The sequence below is a fragment of the Esox lucius genome, chromosome 22 (assembly GCF_011004845.1).
Source record: "Esox lucius isolate fEsoLuc1 chromosome 22, fEsoLuc1.pri, whole genome shotgun sequence".
NCBI classification, from domain to species: domain Eukaryota; kingdom Metazoa; phylum Chordata; class Actinopteri; order Esociformes; family Esocidae; genus Esox; species Esox lucius.
The window spans coordinates 18,498,119-18,518,321 of NC_047590.1; the positions used below are offsets into that span (position 1 = coordinate 18,498,119).

A 20,203-nucleotide genomic window follows, 5' to 3' on the forward strand; every position below is an offset into this window, starting at 1 on the left:
TTCTCTGTCTAGAACTGTTCTAAGCAAGCACATATGTTGGTCTCTGTATTAACCTAGATGGCAACAACATAAATTCCCTTAGAGAGTCAGCTTAGGACTGGATTGCGAGACAGCGGGGTAGAAATAAACCTCTGGCCTCATTGTGAACTAGGATTTGTTTTTGCTTTTCCGTGCTACCAGATGTCACCACTCGCTGGGATGTTAAACATGAAAAAGTAGCGTGTGTAAACGATGACCTGGTTGGTCCTGATGTTATTACTACCACTGTTGCGTAAACATTTAACTCTGTCGGCACACAACTGGGCCATGTTCATTAGGCGTTAATCCAAAGAAAACAGATTGAAATAGAGGGAGTATTCATGGAAACAATAGGAAAAACTCCTTTTCTGTTTCCTGTTGCAAAATGATTGCCACTGTGTACTTACTGAACACCACCCTCTAACACTCTGGGTGTCAGGCATTCTAATATATAAACATATGCAAATATTGACATCTGTCTGCTTTTGCCCATGTAGTAAACGGCATATGTATGTCTGAAACATCTGTCATGTACTCACTTGGGGTAAAGGAACAGACATTTCTATCAGCAGGGGACTATCGTTCACATAACTTCCAAAGAGGAAAAAGGATTGCCTTTTTTGTCTCCATGGTGTTATCTAAGGGAACCAGCTCAAGAATTGACTGAGTAAAACGGTAAAAGCAATTGCCATGTAACATCCAAGGGAATTGTTTTCCACCAGAATGGAGTATTCACTTAGATTGTTGTTGTTGTTTTATCTCTCTCTCTCCCTCAGTCTCTCTCTTTTCCACCCATCTCTCTATTTCCTGTTCTCTCCCCATCTTTCTCTCTGTCACTGTCTCACTCTCCGCTCTTTCCATGCAGAGTCTGTTGGGTGCGCAGTGGTGGTGTGGGTTCAGGCGAAGGATTAGATGGCAAACAAACGCTTTTAATCCCTCGAGTCTGCCAGCATCCCCCCCCCCCTCGCTGCACGCTTAGTATTCAGCAGAACGAACAGAAATGTAGTGCTTCCTCCCCTCCTTGTGGAATCCAGTGTCTTTGTTTAAATATCAAATCAAGGGAAAGATGCATGCCGATGGGTCCCTCGTCATTCGCTGCTATTTCAAACATGTATTAATGATAGCTTGTTGTGTCAATAAGAGAGGTAAACATTTTGCCTGCGCCTATTCCATTATGTTCCTACTGGGTTCCTGCAAAGAATCCCCATTGCAGCTGATCACACTAGCTTAGCGATGCGATGGAAGACGTTTTTGAGGAAGACAAGTGCTTTTAAAAAGTACAATAGGTATCTGAGACTGAATTATATTTATTTTGTTTTTATTGTGAGTGCGTTTGACCATACCTTTGAGGTGTCCTGTTAGTACGGTCAGAGTGAAATGTTATAATATTTAGGTGACGGACAGTAGGATGACCCCAGTAAGGGCCACCAGGCAAACCCGAATGTGACCAAGGATATGCATCAGCTTTCCTTTGAGTTCTGTAGTGGCTGCTAGTTGTAGCTACATTGCATTGTGCATTTACACAGGCATGTTAATAATTCAGCTTTGGCATTTGCTTTTATCCAGGGTGTCTTACAGTTTGTCTTTTTGAGATGCCAATGGATTGAAAAGATCCATCAAATGAACCTGTCCAGGTTGTTAATGCCCAGAGTACTAAGGCTAATCAAGACAGACAAACAAAATGATTGACTTCAATTCACTCACATTCACTTGGATTTAACAGACCTAAACCCAAACCAATATATAACCTACAGGGTTAAAACTGTGCATGCAGGTGCCAGGAAGGCCAATATGACACAAAAAAATAACAAGCAACTAAACAAACTATGTATTTACAACAAAAAAAAAAGATAAGTGCAAGGGATGAGGGAATCTGGGTGCGGTGGTGTTGTGGCCAGGTGCAGTTCGGAAAGAGATAGGAAGGACTGCCAAAACACGCCTACACCTTTAATGATCAAACCTTTGAGCACATCTTAAAAGAGTCAGACTATAAGCAGGAAAGTGGTTGCTTTTTCATTACATTCTTCTTTTCAACAGCACCGCACCTGACCATGGGGTAAAACATTTCCCAAAGAGGTGTTAGCACTCCTGTTTACAACCTTTTCCATTCCCCAGACCACCAAAGTAAAAAAAAAAAACTTTTGATGACCAACAACGTTTTTTTTTTTATGCAATATATTTACACTTAAGTTGAGTAATCTTTATCAGTCAAACGTAACATATTGTACACATTGTATATTGTCAAAATGTATGAACGTTTCTTTGGTAAAATTGCTTTTAAAAACAACAATATTAATATAATTCTATAAAACATCTATATATTGCGCAAAAATCACTTGGTTTGAGGAGGAAACACTAGGAGAGGCAATGCAGTAAGGGAATAATGTAGGGGTGTATCTGTAGGATATATTTCTAGTATTTAAAATGCAATTTTAACTTAAATAAGGCATAAGGCATAATAGGAAATGGCATTATAGGGTATTGAGTGTAGATTGATTCCTAAAAATACATTCTATTACTACAAAATTTGGAGAAAGTGAATGAGTCTGAATAGTATTTGAAGCCACTGTATGTAGAGTATATGATGAAGGCAATTTCCTGGTCCACTGCTATAATGATTACTACATTTTAACCGACTCGAATGGTTCGACAAAATGTTTAGACAGTACTGCCCATTCATAGGTAGTAGCCTATTTACTGTATGCTAGTCTTCCAATTGGTTCTTCGACTATTATTTTTACATAGTCTTTTCTAATCCTACTCTATTATCGGATCGGCTTTGCTCTCACTTCTCTGTGAGTTAGGTCTGTGTTCTGAACTGGCTTGGGTTTTCAGCTTGTTGAAAAGCACCCCTCCCCCAAGCTTCGGCGAAACAGGAACAACTCCTTTGAGAGAAAAAAAAGCTGCACAAGTTTGGAACGTCTTGGAGAAGCCCTTGTTGTCGCTTGGAGTATAATAGCCAGGGGTTGAGATTTATTTATGCGAAAACTGGATTTATTCTACTCTTCTTGTTTATCGTGGAAAAGAACCCTTTAACCTCGCCTTTTGCGTCACTTCTTTTGAAAATGGTCTACTTTCATCGGGATAATGATTCTTGAAAGCCTTTATGTGTATGGAATAATTTGTCCTCACCAACGAGAGAGGATGGGACTCGTGGAGCTCTGTATAAATTATATGTGATATCGTGTGCAGTATTGAAGGATATTCAGACACAATGGGTAAGATTGCACTTATAAAAGCATTTACCAACAGTAACCTGCATTTGTATCCCATGTCCGCTGTTTTCCTGAAAACATATTGACCTTATCCTTTGCTTGAGAAGTCACACAGAATATTTTTTATGTCTCAGTGTTTCAAACTTGAAATTTAAAGTTGTCTGTAATACTATTTTTACCACATGCATTTGTGTGAATGAGTCTATTGCAAGACACATGTCGGTTGTTTCTATTTTCGTAACGGGTAGATGTGGGGGGTACAATTTAACGTTTTCATTTTTAAAATCCTTTCTTCACCGCTAAAAATCTTCCTTTCGGTTTCACATAGTAAATCAGTGTATCTATCCAGGTCGACACGTGGTGAAATCATTGCAAATCAGTGTAAGCGACAGAAAGTTATCTGGTAATGTTGTCCGTGATTCGCCAACTTGGCCTGAACCTTTTTGTCCGGATCTGTGATCTCAATGTCTGTAATCCACCGACGTTTTCTAGTGGAAGGCTTGAGTCGCCATGGTTGGCTAAGTTATCGTTTCGTGTTATAGTTGTTGAACGTTTTCTTACCTAACTTTTACAAGAACATTTTTCCACTCATTCGAATTTTGTATGCAATGAAACGTCTGCAACATATTTCAGAAATTAATTTAATGCTTCGTTTGTGTGTGTAAATACTTGATTTGAGATTCTGGAAATATACAGTGTTCAGTGTGTTTTTAGTGGTACAATTTAAGGGTTGCTTCACCATATCTTTATTCATTGTCTGGTCTGTAACTTGCCCTTTTTTGAGGAAGGTCTGAGTTATTCTGTCCTTAGAAGCCAAATAATACGTCTCATTGTCCTGTTCTGTGTTCACCTGAGATTTCTGCCTATAGATTTGTTAGGTCACAGAAACGTTTACCTCGTGACTGGGCAGAATCAATGTATACCGGATGTTAATTTTGGTCTTATTGGCTATTCATGTGGAAAATGTGAATGATAACAGGGTAAATGCTGCTGGTCCACCAAATGATAGTATAGGTGAGGATGTCATATGCTGCTTATTTTGCCAGCAAGGAACTCATATTTTACAGCATCTGCATCCACACCATGACCGGGTTCTGAATCATCTCTGGTTTTCGTCCCTATCCACCTAATTAGGGACTGATTTAGACCTGGGACATTGGTGAGGGCAATTAACTAGCAGGCAGAAACCAAACATAGATTTTTTTACCCCCCCATTTGTCCAGGACTGGAGTTGCATGTTATTACCATAGGACCAAGGTTAAACTGAAAATGTGTTTGACTGCCTGACTACATGGCGGGTTGTTAGTGGTCCTAGTAATCCAAAGAACCCAGAACAGTTGCATTTTTGTTTCTTGCAAACAAGCATTCAAATTGCTTATTTGTCATTCAGGATACTTCCTGATTTGACAAGATGAGTACAGCTCCCATGGTGCTATGGAGGACCACACATCTAAGTTATGGAGGCAAAAAAACATTGATCAAGCAACAAACAATAGCAGAAAACATGACTCAAATTCAAAATATGAGTGGAATGCACAGAACACTATGTCTAGTGTATTACTTTATGAAATGATGCTGAGGTAAACACATTAGTTTGGTCCTCATCTCGTACTGCTGGTTTGGGCTGACATCAAAGCACTCTATCCATTTGTTTTCCACGTAGGCAAAGGATGAAGTTCACAAACCACTGTAGGACTAAGCTATACACAAAGATCATATTGGTGCTCGATCACGCCTTGTCAACTCCACATCGTGTCAATGTGGCATTTTACCGGTTACATCAGAAACCCTACAAAGTCTACTTTCTATGTTTCCTTGGGTTTTTTCACCAGATATGGAACTTGCATGTCAACCACTGAGAATGTAACCTTTGCGTTTTGTGAAGCTTGGACATTGGACTTGATGCAACGCAAGTATGATTGCAGCTGTCATTTATTTCAAAGGAGGCATTCCTTAACGGCTGATGGCTACAGGGAACGAGGGTTCTAGTGTAGGTTTTCGGTAAGCGCTACACTAGAACCATTGTGTCAAGCATCAGCCATTAAGGAATGCCTCCTTTGAAATAAATGACAGCTGGTGTACTACTTGCGTGCATCACGTCCAATGGCAGTGTCCAAACTTCACAAATCACTGCGGTTCACATGTCAATAGCTGACGTGTGTTTTATTTCTTGTCTTGTGACAATATATGGTGGAGAAATATTTTTTGTTTGTAGAGCAAGTATGAAAATTATAGAATTTCAGTTTGTTGGTTGAGAAATATGGAGAAATATTATTGAATTATATTGCCCTATCCTGTACAGCTGTCATTAATGTTTGTTTTTTTTTGAAAAAATTCTTGGCTTGTTTGTAGCTATATGTGGTTAATTGTATTGTGATTGAATTGATGTTCACATAAGCAAAAACTATTCCTATTTATTTTCTAAGTGGGAACCTTCTGTATATAAAGTTACATTACTAAAGCTACTTGTAACAATGTAATTGGAAAACAGCTTTAACAAAGCTCATGAAGGTTGAAACAATTAATTTAGCTTTAAGATGTTTTTTCGAAACTGGATCGAAGTCCTTTGAGTCTGCATTGCCAATGTACCCTGAAGTCTCATAATTTAACCTTTTATGGGTTAGAAAACTCTGACATAGAGTACATGCATGCTGGTAGAGCTACAAAAACACAGATGCCCCAAAAAGTCAGGTTCTTACTACATGTCAGTGGGCATGTAGTTTCCACAGCGTTTTATCGGTAAAGTACATCCAAAGTAAATTATATTCAACAGTCTGACTTGTAGAGACGTGCATCATCTTTCAAGCAACTACTTACACACTAATGAACCATGCAGTAACCATGGTAACAACATGGTGTTTAGGCAAATGCTAGGCATTGTCTTGATGTCCCCTTGGATGTAATGCTATTTCATCCTGGCTGTCCTAGAGTGGTACTGCTTGGGGCTTAAGCATAATTTATAATTCCACCAAGTTGGGTGCATGGTCACCTTGTGTGTATGGATTGTGTACCTTTGGTTTCTTCCATGGTGGTTGTGCTTTGACTAGGAGATATCGGCAGTTCGCTCAGACTATTTATGTTCTAGCTTTTTTCCATTTTGGTTGAAGTTTGTATGCTGTGTTTGGTCAAATGGGTAATATTACCTCTTGAATGAGTGAAACAAATGAATCAATATGCTATGCCAACGAAGGTCTACTGGGGCATTTGGACGTGGGTATTTAACCTGTTTGTTTTACTCTGTGGATAGGATTGGCTTTGTGGTTTCATACTGTAGCCTGTAGTTCAGTTGTATTTGTTAAATTATTATAAAAATAATACATTCTTACCACTGTTTCAAATTTCTACACCTCCAGAAAAAATGAAGAGACCACTGCACCTTTTTCTTTCCTTTCCAAAAAAGTCAAAAAGGAAGGTTTTGAGTGAGGAACAGAAGGGTTAAAATTAAGAGACCACTGCAAATTGAATGCTTCTGTTCCTTTTTTGGAAAGGAAAGAAAAAGGTGCAGTGGTCACTTCTGTAGACACATTTGAAACAGAGTTAAGAATTTATTTTTCTAATTTAACAAATGCAACTGAACTACAAGCTACAGTAATATTATCATAAATGCATGAAATGATACAATTATTTGCTGCCATTATTGTGTCCTTTACTGAAGTGCTTATCACTTAAAGGTCCTCAGCATTATTTTCCGACCCATGCATGGGCAACATTTTCAGAGATTTTCTACACATTCACCTTGTGCCTACAGTATTGTGCAAATGTCATAGGCCATCTGAGAAAATTGTTTAAAGCCATTTATGTAAAGTGTTTGTTTGCAGTTGAAACAAACATTAGCCTAATAGAAAAGTAATTAACTATTTTTAAGAGCCAATGTGAGTCATTGTTGGTGCCTCTTATAGGAATGTCAAACTTTAACAGTTTGTTTACCTGTCATATTTCTTTCCCCAATTTATCAGGTAAATTTATTCAAGCTTCTTGCAGGATTTGCCATAGAGCTTCTTTCTATTGCGGCTGCTTTTTGTTCTGAACTCACACAACTTTGGTTGTGTTGTGGTAGATGCTCTGAGGTAGCCAATCTATTACTGAATTTATTCCAAATAGGTCCCAAGTAGGTCTTAAAGGGGCATTAGGCAGAATATTTTAATTAAATACATATATTTCTTCAGTTATAGCAGAATGATTGTTGTGCATTTTATTTTTTGCATCCTAAATACTATGTTTTTATTAGTGAACTGATGGTGTACTGTCTTCTGTTGCCATAGGTGTCACTAAGCTGTTGTCTCCTTACATGAGCCAGGGATGTTGAAGGAACCCTATTCCCTTGGTCATTTTGTGGTAGCTGAAATTTCTTTCAAAATTTGGGATATCTCCTTTAGTCAGAGTTTTTGGGGTCATCATCATGCTGACTTCTCACAGTTAAAGTATGTACTTTGGTGCCAGATGTCTGTGCTAGATGCTGCCAAGCACTTCACTAAATTTCGTTCTATCCCTCAAGGAAGAGACCTTTAAGTACTAAAATGTCTGACATTTCTTCTCGCCATATCACAGAATATACATTGCCTATTGAGCATTACAAGAAATCCTTCCAACTTGTTGATACTTATTCAGTTGTTTCTGAATGCAAAAAAAGCACTTGCGGCACTGAAATATAGCTATTCTCAAGTATTTGCGAATATGCATGAGCCAACTTTTTGTTTTTGTTTAACCTCATGCATCTTAGTTCGGAAAGGTGAAATTGGTCAATTTTATGTCCCCTATGACAAACCATGAAAAAACTGTTGCTTGACTTGGACTGTTCATAGCCTGATTCTCTTTAAATTATTCCTTTGACACTTCCCTCAAACCTTCAGAAAGTCGAATTCCTCTCTTTGAATCAAACATCGATTTTGATTTGTGCTTTTGAAAGCAGCTGGTTTACATCATTTATGTAAACTTAGTTTCACAGGTCTCAACACATGTACCTTTTTAAAAACAAAAGAACCTACGGAAAAACCCAGTGGAGGAATACATGACATTAGGAGTTCAGTGACACTGGAGTAACCAAATGTAGCATGCAAAAAGGAATCTGCGTTCCAAACTCTTGTTTTCAGGCAGAGACTGTCAAAGAGGACTGCATTTTGTGAATGCTGTGATTCTGTTTCCTGGGAACCACGCAGGGGGTGGGGCCGGAGTGACAGTAAGACCCATAAGGCTGCTGATGGCCATGATGAATGTGTAGAGGTTTTAGGGTGAGGCTACAGAAAGTAGGGGAGTGGACAGATCCCAGAATATGGGCAGGCCAGTGTGTGAATATGGGTGTGGCCTAGGGTGGTCCTGTTGTCTGGTGGACATGTACAGCTGCAGCATGGGTTGAAATCAGGCCCACTGCTCTTTCACTAAGGGCTCTCCTCTGTTTTTCAATGCTTTCCTGTCCCATAAAGCATAACATGCCTTAAAGATCTTTAAAACATAGGGATGGTTGCGTTTTAAACATCTGTGGCCTGTTAACACTTTTTCTTCCCTCGCCCAAAACCTATGTGTTTTCCATGTCTCAATCAGCAATGGACTCCGAACAATGAGTTAATGTATCGTTTAGCCTGGAAACGTTCTCTGACAGAATAGGAGTGTCAGCTCTAGATGATGATGTATTTCTGCACTGTTCTGACTGTTTTTAAGTCATGAATATACCCACAGTGATTTTCTCTCTGTCTCCCCAGGTTTATGAATGGGCACTGTGGTGTTTTGCTGACAGGGAGGGCCGGAATTTGAGGCTCTGACATTTGGGACTCCAGGCCGACGCTAAGCCACACTGAGTCCGCTGGACCGCTGTCAAAGGGCGCTCCTCATTAGGAGTAGCCGGGGTCACTGAGACCTGGGGTCAATAAGGTAACTAACAAATACACACGCAAACACACAAGACGTGTTCTGTCCAAATTGTAGCCGTGCATGGCTCAGCTGGTTGTTTGCTAAAACCTCACCCAGAGCAGTCTGACTATAGTTGAGTGAAAATCTGAAGCCCGCATCTGACACGAAACCACAATATAGGAGTAGCCTCTTCCATCACCTTAGAGTGCAGAGCCTCATATTTTGATGGGAGGAAAAACATTTCCTTGAAAGTATTGCCTGCAGTTTGTCCTGTTCAGTTAGTCCCTTTTGTAAGAAGCTACGCTTTTTTCCTCCCGACACGTCGGCTAGCCCCTTGCTGCATTTGCTCTATCAGAATGACCTATTGTGAAGCTCTTCTTATCTGTCCCTCATGCTTAGTTCACGGTATTGCAGCAGGCTCGGCCTCCCGTCCGTTTCTTTACATCCAGCGAAATGTAGCCAACGGCGTCATCTCGTATACTCCAACCCCCACAGTTCCAGGACGTTTGGACTTGTGAGGTTACCTCAGCTCAGATGGCCTGTGAGAGGTATTGGAGGGCTGTGGTGATGGCCCGGGGGAGTCCAGTTAAGTGTTAAGGATGTTGGGGCAGTGTTACGTGGTTTCTCGGTCTCTTTGCTTTCGTCTATTTTTACCCATTTTGATGCCTCCTGAACGTCCTGGTTAAGCCTCTCTTCTCTGTCTCTCTGTGCGTTCACACGCACATCGCTGCACTTTCCACCAGTGCCCAACTGACCTGACTGTGACCCGGCTACTCTCCCATAGTGCACTGGGCCATCTGTCACTGCCACAGCTGCCACAGGCCATGGCTCTAGTAAATGGGGCTCTTTTTAATCTGGCATGGTTAGTTACCATTCCTCAAAGCCCCTTTGGAGAAATGAAACGTTCTCTTTGCTGTTCCCCCCACTGCATAATGGGAATTCTTATCACCTCTCTTGCTTTTCACTCTTTTAGGGTTTCTTTACATTAAGCTACATTTTCCTAGAAAAGTAGATGAAGATGCTGGACTGTTTTGTTGTGTAATCTTGCAGATATCGATATCTCCAGATCCCACCAGAGGTAGCGTGCGCCACATTTTCTATAAATGGCCCACCCCCCAGAGTTTTGTGTGAAGGAAACTGTTTGGGAACTGTATGGACTGTCTGTGCAGTGTACACACACATCGCTATATTTTCCTCTGAATGATGGACACTATCCTGCATGGTACAACTCACACCGGTGTCCATTCAAAGGATGTAAATCAGAATCACTGACTGTGCAAACCAAGATACGCCTATTTGGCCTTTTAGTCTCGCTCTCGTGATGTAAACGAGCGACTCTGTATCTCTTTCCAGATTTCTTTGCCTCTAAGGTCTTGCTCTTACTTAACCCTGCGTAATCTGAAATGGGGTTTCGAAGCGGCTTGGCGTTCGCTGACCGCCGACTCCTTAATGAACTGTCACATTGTGGTGTGGCCGGTCTGGTCAATGCTGCGAGTCCCAGGCTGAGTGACAGGTCAGATGGATGTGGCGGACGGCGAGAGACCCTCGGGACCCAGGCGGCAGGGAGGTAGTGGCACCCCTAATGTTCTGAGTGTGAAAGGCTTTCTGCATTTTTCTAGTGGCGCCCCCTTAAAGGGAAAGGCTCTGATTGGCTAGTTGTAACTCAGCGTAACTCCGTTTCTCCCTGTATTGATTTAAATGAAATCTCGTGTCCCGTCATCCCATGAGCTTACATTTCACGTTCTGAGGGTTGCCAGGTCTTTTTCCTTCCTGATACCTTATCCCTCACCGAGGTTGAAAAAAGAAAAGTGGGGTGCTCTGATTTGGAACGTTTCACTTACAGGCGGGGGAGGGGTGTGTTGGCGCACTCCACTCTGAAACAGGAGAACTCTGGGATTTCTCTCCTCCGTTCCCCTTTTTTCTCTCCCAAATAATCCCTTCTGCTAACAAGGCACATTTTTCCTCTCTTTGCTCTGGAACTCCCGATATATGGCATGGTTGCACGTTGGCAAAACGTAGTAACCTCACGCCATGCAAAGGCACTGGCGAGGCTTCAGCGAGCAAGCTGGGTTCTGGAGTGGCGCCGCACTGCCAATGCCTCCTGCCCGATGCCAAGGCTAGGTTTTGTCATCCTGCCGGCATGCCAAGGAGGGCTGAGGTCTGCCAGGCCATTAAAATGGGCTGCTTTTTAAACCGCCCGTGTGTGTGTCTGCCTCACTGGCAAACGATCTGTTCCTGCGTCACGCCCACTCCAGCTTATGCGGTTGATACGGGGACACCGGTTTTCACCACCCTCAGGTTAAACGTCCCCTGTGCTGGGATGCCATGACTGGAACGTAGGCATTGTTCAGCACTATTGTGACCGCAACCGTGTGTGTGGTGTGTGTGTGTGTGTGGGTCAATGCCAATATGCGTCACTCACATCGCCAGCTGATGTGTGACGCCACGTCGAAACAAGTGCCAGCCATTTGGCCACGTTCGTCTGTGTCCGCGAACCAGTGCCAAGAGTGATGGCGAAGTAAAACCAACTGGCAGTGCCGAATGCCAGGCGTCATAAAACAGGCTTGTTGATAAATGGACAGGACTGTTTAGAGTTTAAACCTGAGCTTGGCCTCTATGTTGTGTTGGGATTCTCTCTTACCTGTTGCATTTGATCCTCTGAAATGACTGAGCTAAACGTTAGCTAGCTGATACTCCCCCTCTATGAACTTGTTTTACCTGTCATGTCTTATACAGTTATTTCAATTGGAGAGGAGGATACAGTTTAGAGAAGGTGTTGAGAACATTTCTAGGCTGTGGCAATTTGCTTCGTTTCAAACTCATTGTTACACGTGGTCCGAATGCGGGAGCTTCAGTGAAATATGCCGTATGTTATAGACTGTTTGTCATTAGTCCACTGAAGTTATCTAGATGTAGCATTTTCACCATAGATTAACTAATGAAGAGGTTTTGCATGGAATGTGTATTAGCATGTCATTCACAATTTTACATTTGTTTTCGTTAACCCAAACCCGACTCTAGATACTCGAGTAAGTTCAAGGTGTGGATTAGGTACGCAACGGTACAGTGGGCCCACGGTTTGGTATGTATCGCAGTTTGTGGGTCACTATCGGTACGGTTTCGGTATGAATTACATATTAGGTTAGAAGGGTTTCCACTCGAGTAGCTGACAAAGACTACTTTGTTTACAGTCTTCTTACCCTCGTCTTCGTATTGAACCAGTGTCAATTAACATTTTTAGTCTAGTTTTAGTCATATTGACTAAAATATCTTTCAGTTTTATTTGAATAATGGTTTTGTCTAGTTATTGTCAAAATGACATAAACAGTGACCCATTATAATCAACATAATGCCCTTATGTTTTAGTCACATTCTAGCCCAATCACAATTATTGTCTCATTCACCTATAGTAGCCTGAACATATCACCATATCAAGTGTAAATGGAACATATCACAGACTTGCCTACTATTAGGCCTATTTATGAACATTTTAAGTGCAACTTTGTGCCCAGGGAGGCATGAAATTTCCAAAATGGAAAATGCGTATTACATACGCGTTGTTGTTCAAGCAGTTTAATTGACATGGATGGAAATATCAGTTTGAAATGTAACTTTGGACAGTTAACAAATTAGGGTATAGGCCTACCCACGTCTCCAGGCACCACATCACTGTCTTTGCCTGTGCGTATGTATTGGGATGATGCGCTTTCAGAAGTATTTTGATGACGTCTGAAAGTACATCTTAAAAAAATACAGAGAACCTTTCGTAAGTCCTATGGTAGTTATATTTGACTATTGTAATTTCGTCTAGTGTCATGATTGTCAACCAAAATGAAAAATATTTTCTGTTTAGTCAGTTATTGTGTCGTCAACTGCCACTGTAAAGGACAGGTATTTGTCACTATTTTTGTTGACGAAATGAATGCTTTTGAGCACTGAATTCAAAATGTTCCCATAGAGCGGATTTAAAAAATGGCGGTGCCTCTTCAGATTTTCTTCTTTGTCTCCCTAGCGCTCACCATTGGCATGTTGGAGCTGAGAGAATATTTTTTAGTTTCCTTTAGGGAGGTTTCCTACTGAGATGTCATTGCAAATCGTCCATTGGTTGTTTAAGCGGGAGGGGGGTGTGGTCACTGATGGCGCTTTTCCACGGCATGGTACTGGCTCGACTCTACTCGCTTTGGGAGCTTTTCCACTGCATGGTACCAGCTCGACTCTGCTCTGCACCGCTCGCCTCAGTTGGTTTTCCACTGCAGATAGTACCCTGTATCCGCCCATAGTGACATCACAGGAAAACTTCATAACGCCTTCTCTAACGCGACACACTGGAACAACAATGGAGATATCGAACATCTGATAACCGGCTACAAGACAGCATTTGCCAACCAACGTAAACCCTGCAGTGAATTAAAAAATCTATTGAATGAACTCCATCCATTTTCTTTTAAATTGACAAATTTGAAAAATAGTTGAATAGAATTATCGCCCTGCAGTATAAAACTGTAACTGCAATGTTCTGTTAGATATAATTGTATACACCTAACAACTCAACACCAACACATTTAAAACCACCTACCTAACCCAACCATCCCGATTTAAAAGGTATAAATAATTGCCGTCTATAATACCACACAGAGTGACTCAAGAGTAGCCTACTGTACACAAGGAAGCGTTTATACTGGTAGTAGTGAGGAAGCACACGTGAGCAGTAACTTTGGTCTTAATACATTGCAGACTGCTAAAATGGTTAGAAAGCTTGGTAGGCTGCTTCTGTTTGGCTTCACATTACTATTTTGACCAGTGCAATGTATGGCAGTGCCTATAGAAAAACCCAGAGGAGGAAAAGGACAAGGTCCTTTTGTAGGCTACAAAAACAGTGTCTTTGTGGATCTCTCACGGGGATAATGAGTTGATTTCAACGCCAGTACATAGGTCCAAACCGAGAGGAGTTAGGGGAAAATGTGATGGCTCAAATTACGAGTCTGGTCCTATGCACTGGCATTGAAATTAACCCATTTCAGTGCAAGGACTCCTGGGACAGACCCGCAATAATGCGCCATTCCCGTTTCATAAAATCATTCTCAGACACTGGACGGCTAACAGCAGAACAGCTTGTTTTGCTTTGCTGCACGCTTTCAGTCACTCTTGTCCAATCAGAAGTCTTGCGTGTTTTCACATCACCTTTTGGCTTCCCCTCCGTACGGTTGGAACCTCGACGAAGCAGGTACTAAAAAAGTACCAGGTACTATCCCAACTTTTGGCCAATGGAAAAGCAAAAATTCTAAAAAAGGCGAGCCGAGTCAAGCTGGCACCATGCAGTGGAAAAGCTCCCAAAGTTGGTAGAGTCAAGGCAAGTAGAGTCGAGCCGGTACCATGCAGTTGAGACATTGCTGTGGAGTAAAGCTGGTCAGCCCTCAGGGGCCCCCTAACGGCCTGGGGCCCCAAGCAGTTGCCTGTCTTACCTGTTCACAAGCTGCATGTCTGTTTCTGTGGATCTGAATCTGCAACATGCGTGTAGTCTGCAGCACAAACAAGTTTGGGAAATTATATAAACGACTGGCATATCATAACACCGCTGTTCACATGTGTATTGAACTGTAGGGGGCATACAGAACAGTTTGACAAAATACCGTGTACCATTGCATCTCTAGTCTGTATGTGTAAAGAGATGAGATTGGGAATTTATGTTTACATGGTCTGTTGAGGAGATACCCGCAAACTAGTGATACGATTTTTGCCACAAAAGCAACATGAGCTACCATGAGCGGTTGATGTTGCCAATTGAACCCTATCAAGTAACACTACTCAATAGCCATTACACATTGGTGCCATTGAGGGAAGAATGTATCCATTAGTTTTGCTGCCATTGGACATTTCACTTAATTTAATGTAAAGGGAAGTGAGTTGGGGTTGTTCTTCTGTGCTCTTCGGGCATCCCCTTATAGAGTTGAGATGCACGTTTGATTTGGTTTGACTAGTAGGCAGAGGAAACAGACCGCGGGAAACCACCTAGTTTAAGTTCAACTAGAATGTAGTTTGTGTCAGTTTGCGTCACGCAGTGCGGGCTGTTTGTAAGCCGTTAATTGTGCTTTCGGTCTGCCTGTCAGTCTGGGTGTTCTCGTAGGGTTTTGTTTGTAATCAGTTTAGTGGTGTGTGGGCCTTAGTTTGTCAGTAGCTTAATCGCTTTACTGAGCTGTTTGTCTGAGTCTTGGAGCTTTCTGTGTTTTGTACGGCCTGGCCAGTAATCAGGTTAGTGGGTTAGGTTTGAGTATCTCAGTTTTGTTGCGAGCATTCAGTTGGATGGAGGGGCACAGCTGTAGATCATGCTCATCTTGTTATGTGTGGGAGAAGCGGTGACACCCCTCCTCTTCTCCTCGGCTCTGCTGCAGTGAAGCCGTAATGCAACCCCTGTGACTGGGATTCCTGATGGCTTTCAGTACAGCGCACGCCAGCACGCTTTCGTTTTAGACACGCAATGTTAACGCATAGTCACATGGGTGCACACACTTGTGAGGACTGTCCACATTTATTCACTTCACCGATTTTTGCTAGGCTTACAATATTTCTGAGGACGTTTTTAGATTATATTCCACATGTTGATGAGTGTCTTTATTTTTTTATTCCTTAACTGATCATAAATGATAATAAATGTCTGGTCTCTCTTCTCTCCTTGTGGAAACTGCATTGACTGCCTAACAAATATAGGACTTTCTGGGAGTTTGATTTGGTTTTAAACTCTGTAGGTGTGTATAATGTTGTGGCTCTAATGTTGCCATACATTTGGCAGGAGATTATGAATTGCAGCGCTGTTTCCATCTCATTCAGACCTGGGTCATGTTTTCATACATGGACTGTGCTTGATCAATTCCTGATTGGAGAATGGCTCCTCTGGACATGGATGTGACAAAGGTGTTTTAGACCCCCTGCATTGCTTTACTGTACAAACTCAAAACACCTTAACTTGAACCTTAATCCTATTTCTGATCTCAATTGTAACTTTTTCTCTCTAAACCTGTTCCAACTAGGTTGAATTTTCCTTTTACAATCCTTGTGCAGGTTTTTGATCCCCACGAGTATAGTTGTTACTGTACACACACACACACACACGCGCACACAAACACACGGTGTGCAGATTAGAGGAGTTAAGTGAGTGTGCTGACCTGCTCCAGATGATCCTCTTTGGCAGTGCTGATGAGATTTTGGGCCTGGCACCAGCCACTGTAAGCAGATTAGCTCACCCACTGAAAGGTGAACATTGCACCGCCACACACCCACACACACACGCCCACACCCACCAATGTCATTATACATGGACATTGATCCTTCATTTTGACTGAACATCCTAATGTTCTGACCAGTGCCCAGGTTATGTCATGACAGCAGATGGCTGGTCTGCGTTCGCTCTTTGTACTCTCCTCATTCTGCGGTTTTACATGTTACCTTCAATTGTCTAAAGCTCTGTTGAGCTCAAGTGAGGGTTGGTACGAACAGACAGTCTAACGAAAAATGGCATTCTCGAACCAGTTTGAATATATCCGGCCCTGGTGTTCTGTTTGCGCCCTGCTCCGTGGCAACTTTGCTTTACTTCACGTTATTCCTGTTCCCAACCCTGATGCGTATTTGTACATGTGAACAGTCCCCGGGGCACTATTTGAACACCTAATACTGAATCACTCGCTGTCTTATTGTTGTCCCCTGGCAAACCCGGTTTTCATGGAGTGGGGATCCGCTTCGCTGCGTACCAGAAGCTCGAACTGCTGAGAGAGTGTGACTGGATGTTGGCCAGCCATGTTTTAGCGTTTTTGGTGTGATTTGCCGAGTGATGATTTCTCTCTCTCTCTGTGTCTTCAGCAGCGTTGGGGATTGAAGAGCAGACATGGCCACGGCTATATCGTGACACAGTGGGAGGGACATGGTGAGTGGCACGCACACACTCACACACCCACCCCCCAGCCTTGTCGGACATGCAAGCCTGGCTGCAGGGGGTCCTGGGAGACGAGGATGGAGAAGCAGACAGGAGAGGAAAGATGGAAGAGGCTTGCTCTTCTTTCTTTCCTCTTTTTTTTCCCCTCGCCCTCTCTGAGTGAGTGAGTTGGGTCGGAACGGAGGTCACCCCTGGGGAGGGAGAGCGTGAGCGTTAGGGGATATGGAGGGAGGGGTCAGGAGGGATCCCTTGGTTCAGTGCTTGTGTCACAGCTTCAGGTGGGTGAAGCAGGAGCTGAGCCATGGGGAGAAAGCCGCACGTTGGTTGGTTGATTTATGGAGGAAGAGGTAGAGTTTAGAGAAAGTGGCGGGCAGATTGAGACGCTAACACGTCGGTCGGTCGGTCGGTCAGTGGTTCTGAATGACATTTGCTTCAGCCCCTTTTTGCGACTCAGCCCCTTTTTGCGACATTGGCAAAAAGGTGCTTGCAGATGACTAGTTGCTAGAATTAAATTGTAAATAGAGAACAGATGTGGCGTGTCATGTCACAAGAATTTCATTGTTCAGAATGACTCGTTATTCGGTGCACTTGACAAATAAAAGACTTACTTGACACTGTTTTAGATGATTTTGTTAGATGGTTCCTCGCCCAGAAAATTTTCTTGGTCAACAATTACTGTAAACAAAGATTTTTCTTTAACAGACATTATAAACTTCAGCAAAAAATGTTGCCATTGCTACCCAAAATAGTAATCGTGTTGTAAGCTAAAAATGTCTGTCCTCTCAAATCAACTTGGTATTTAGTTTTAATGACTTAAAGTTGGTTTGAACAATCAAAAATCAACATGCTCATGTACCCTTAATATTTCCATTTAATTTATTTGCTATTGGTGGCTAATGTTTAAAACAGAATAATTGATTAATTACTTGTACATCAATGTTTTTTTCAGCCATGCTCCACTGAAATTGCGGTTCGCCAGTGGGGGTAAGGGTTTGATGTTGTTCATAGCAAACAAAGCCTGTCTTAGCAGTTTTCTAAATATTTTAGTGGTTTACATTTATGCCTTTTTATCTCAGTGCGTACACGTCGCTTTAATTGAGTACACTACAATGTTAAAATACTATCTGTAACTTAAAATGAGTAGTAAGTTTTACATGATTCAAAAGCACTTTTAAATGTAACCAGTTTCTTATTCAGTTAGCATTATATGTAGGCTGATTTCTATTATTTTTATTTTAGAAGGGATCTATGCTGTTAACAAGTATTTGAAAATTGCAATTCATAATCATAATTGCAATATATCGTATCTGTGTATGTGTTGAGGGTGAGAACAAAAAAAGTGAAATTCTCCTTTTGGCCTGGTTCTTCTCTTCGAGGCATGCACCTAGACTTGGATATCTTCCATTAAATCAATACAAAGACTTACGTTTTCAAACAAAAAGTAGTTGCCTTTCAACAAAACATTTCCCTGCAATGTCCCCAAAGTTCATTGTAATCAATTTCCTACAAGAAAATAAGCTACACCGAAATGTGTTCAGAAGACCCAGATCTGATTATGTTTTTACCCTGAGTATTGTAAGGGGACCAGATCTTTTGTACTCTGTCAAAGCGCACAGCTCTTTCACTCCAGAGCTCAAATTAAAGATCTAAAGCATTATTCCTGTCATATCATTTTGAAACACTGATAATTACAATTTATTCCAAATGTATTTCACAATGGAATTGAGGCTGACTATAACCAACATTGTCAAAGTCTGAAACTTCCAATATTATTGGTCTTTCTGAAGGAGACTCAACAAAAGGTTTGGCTTTTGGCATAATGACATCAATCCCCTATTAGAGAGACACTGGAGCTTCTAGGCTAAGAAGAGCATGTTGTTCAAGTGCAAATGAGTGTTCCTGAACAACAGAAATAAAACCATGATGAATAAAAAGTAGATGATGCAAGACATAGTCATATGGTTATCCACAGTAATAGCAAGTAGTGAAAGACGAATGGTTTTACACAGTAAAGGAAAATAAACACTGCATTATATAGTAATAGATGTATAACAGAAGGGGACTATTACTGTATGAAATGCTACGTACATTGCCAATCATCAATTACCTTAGTAGAAATTTAACCATTTCTCATATGAGGTGAATGGGGCTGACAACCATCCATCTGAGTAAACAAATTATAGTGTATCCAAATGTCCAGAAGGGAGAATTATTGTGTACTGAGCTGTAAAAGAAAATCAAATTGCTTTAATCCTTGTGTTGTTCTGATTTCGCGAGAGATCAGAAAACCTGCTAGCTACCAGTAAGTATTAAATGATATAATGACTCGTTATTACTGTCGGTTTATATTCCCCATGAAAAATATCCTTTCCTTGTCCTTGCCTAATAGTTGCATCTGTAACCAGGCTTGTGACTCAGCATTTCTCCCCATATGGCGGTAGTTTTCCTGCACATTATAATTACAATGTTAAGAAGACATAACGTTAATGTTCCTTTGGCTAGTGGAAATTGAGCCGCTTCATGTCCATAAAGCATCTAGACCAAAAAAGCAACAAAAAAGAGTTTGATTAGATGGTTGTAAACCTTGAAAATCAAACAGTTTTGCGGGAACCAAAGTAGCTAAAAACAAATGGCTGTGTGGTGATTCCTGCCATTAAAGCTACGTTCATAACCACTGTGGGTGTTGGGAATTTCCCAAATGTCATCAATAGCAGTAGGCATTTAAAATAAATCTTGCATAGCTATTGTGTCAGCTGTAAATTAATCTTCATTAGGGGTTTGGGAAAGGCGCTTGATGCCATCTAGACAGCGTTCATAGGCAAACTCTTCTGCTTGGCCTGGTCATTACACCCAGCGGTCTTCAACTGGAACACACCATCACCCTTAACACCAAACGTGATCTCAGTGGTGTGGGTCTTGATCAACATCCTCTCTGACTGGACATCTTGTGTACTACCACAACTAGAGTGGAGGAACTTGGAGAAAAGGAATCTTGACATACTGCCAGTAAGGTTCATCTCATGTGTAATGGAAATTGCTGTACATGTCGTCCTTTTGCTGTGGGAAGTAGGTTTTGGCCAAAATGTACTTTTCAGTGTATTTTCCTTCCAACTCCACTCAGTATAAAGCCTGTTCTTATTATAACTTTTTTTTTTTAAATTCAGTGAAATCTTCCATTGATTAGACCGATATCTCCAACTAA

At 41.5% G+C, this 20,203-nt stretch overlaps 1 protein-coding gene across 1 annotated transcript in view; it reads left to right on the top strand.

Moving 5' to 3' along the window:
* The first annotated feature begins 2,756 nt into the window (after nt 1–2,756).
* The window catches only part of bcl9 (BCL9 transcription coactivator), a 49,393-nt gene continuing 31,946 nt past the window's right edge, over nt 2,757–20,203 (top strand). Inside the window, 3 exon segments of the mRNA XM_010886034.5 lie at nt 2,757–3,236; nt 8,930–9,098; nt 16,929–16,992. The gene's annotated coding sequence lies outside the window, so the exon portion shown is untranslated.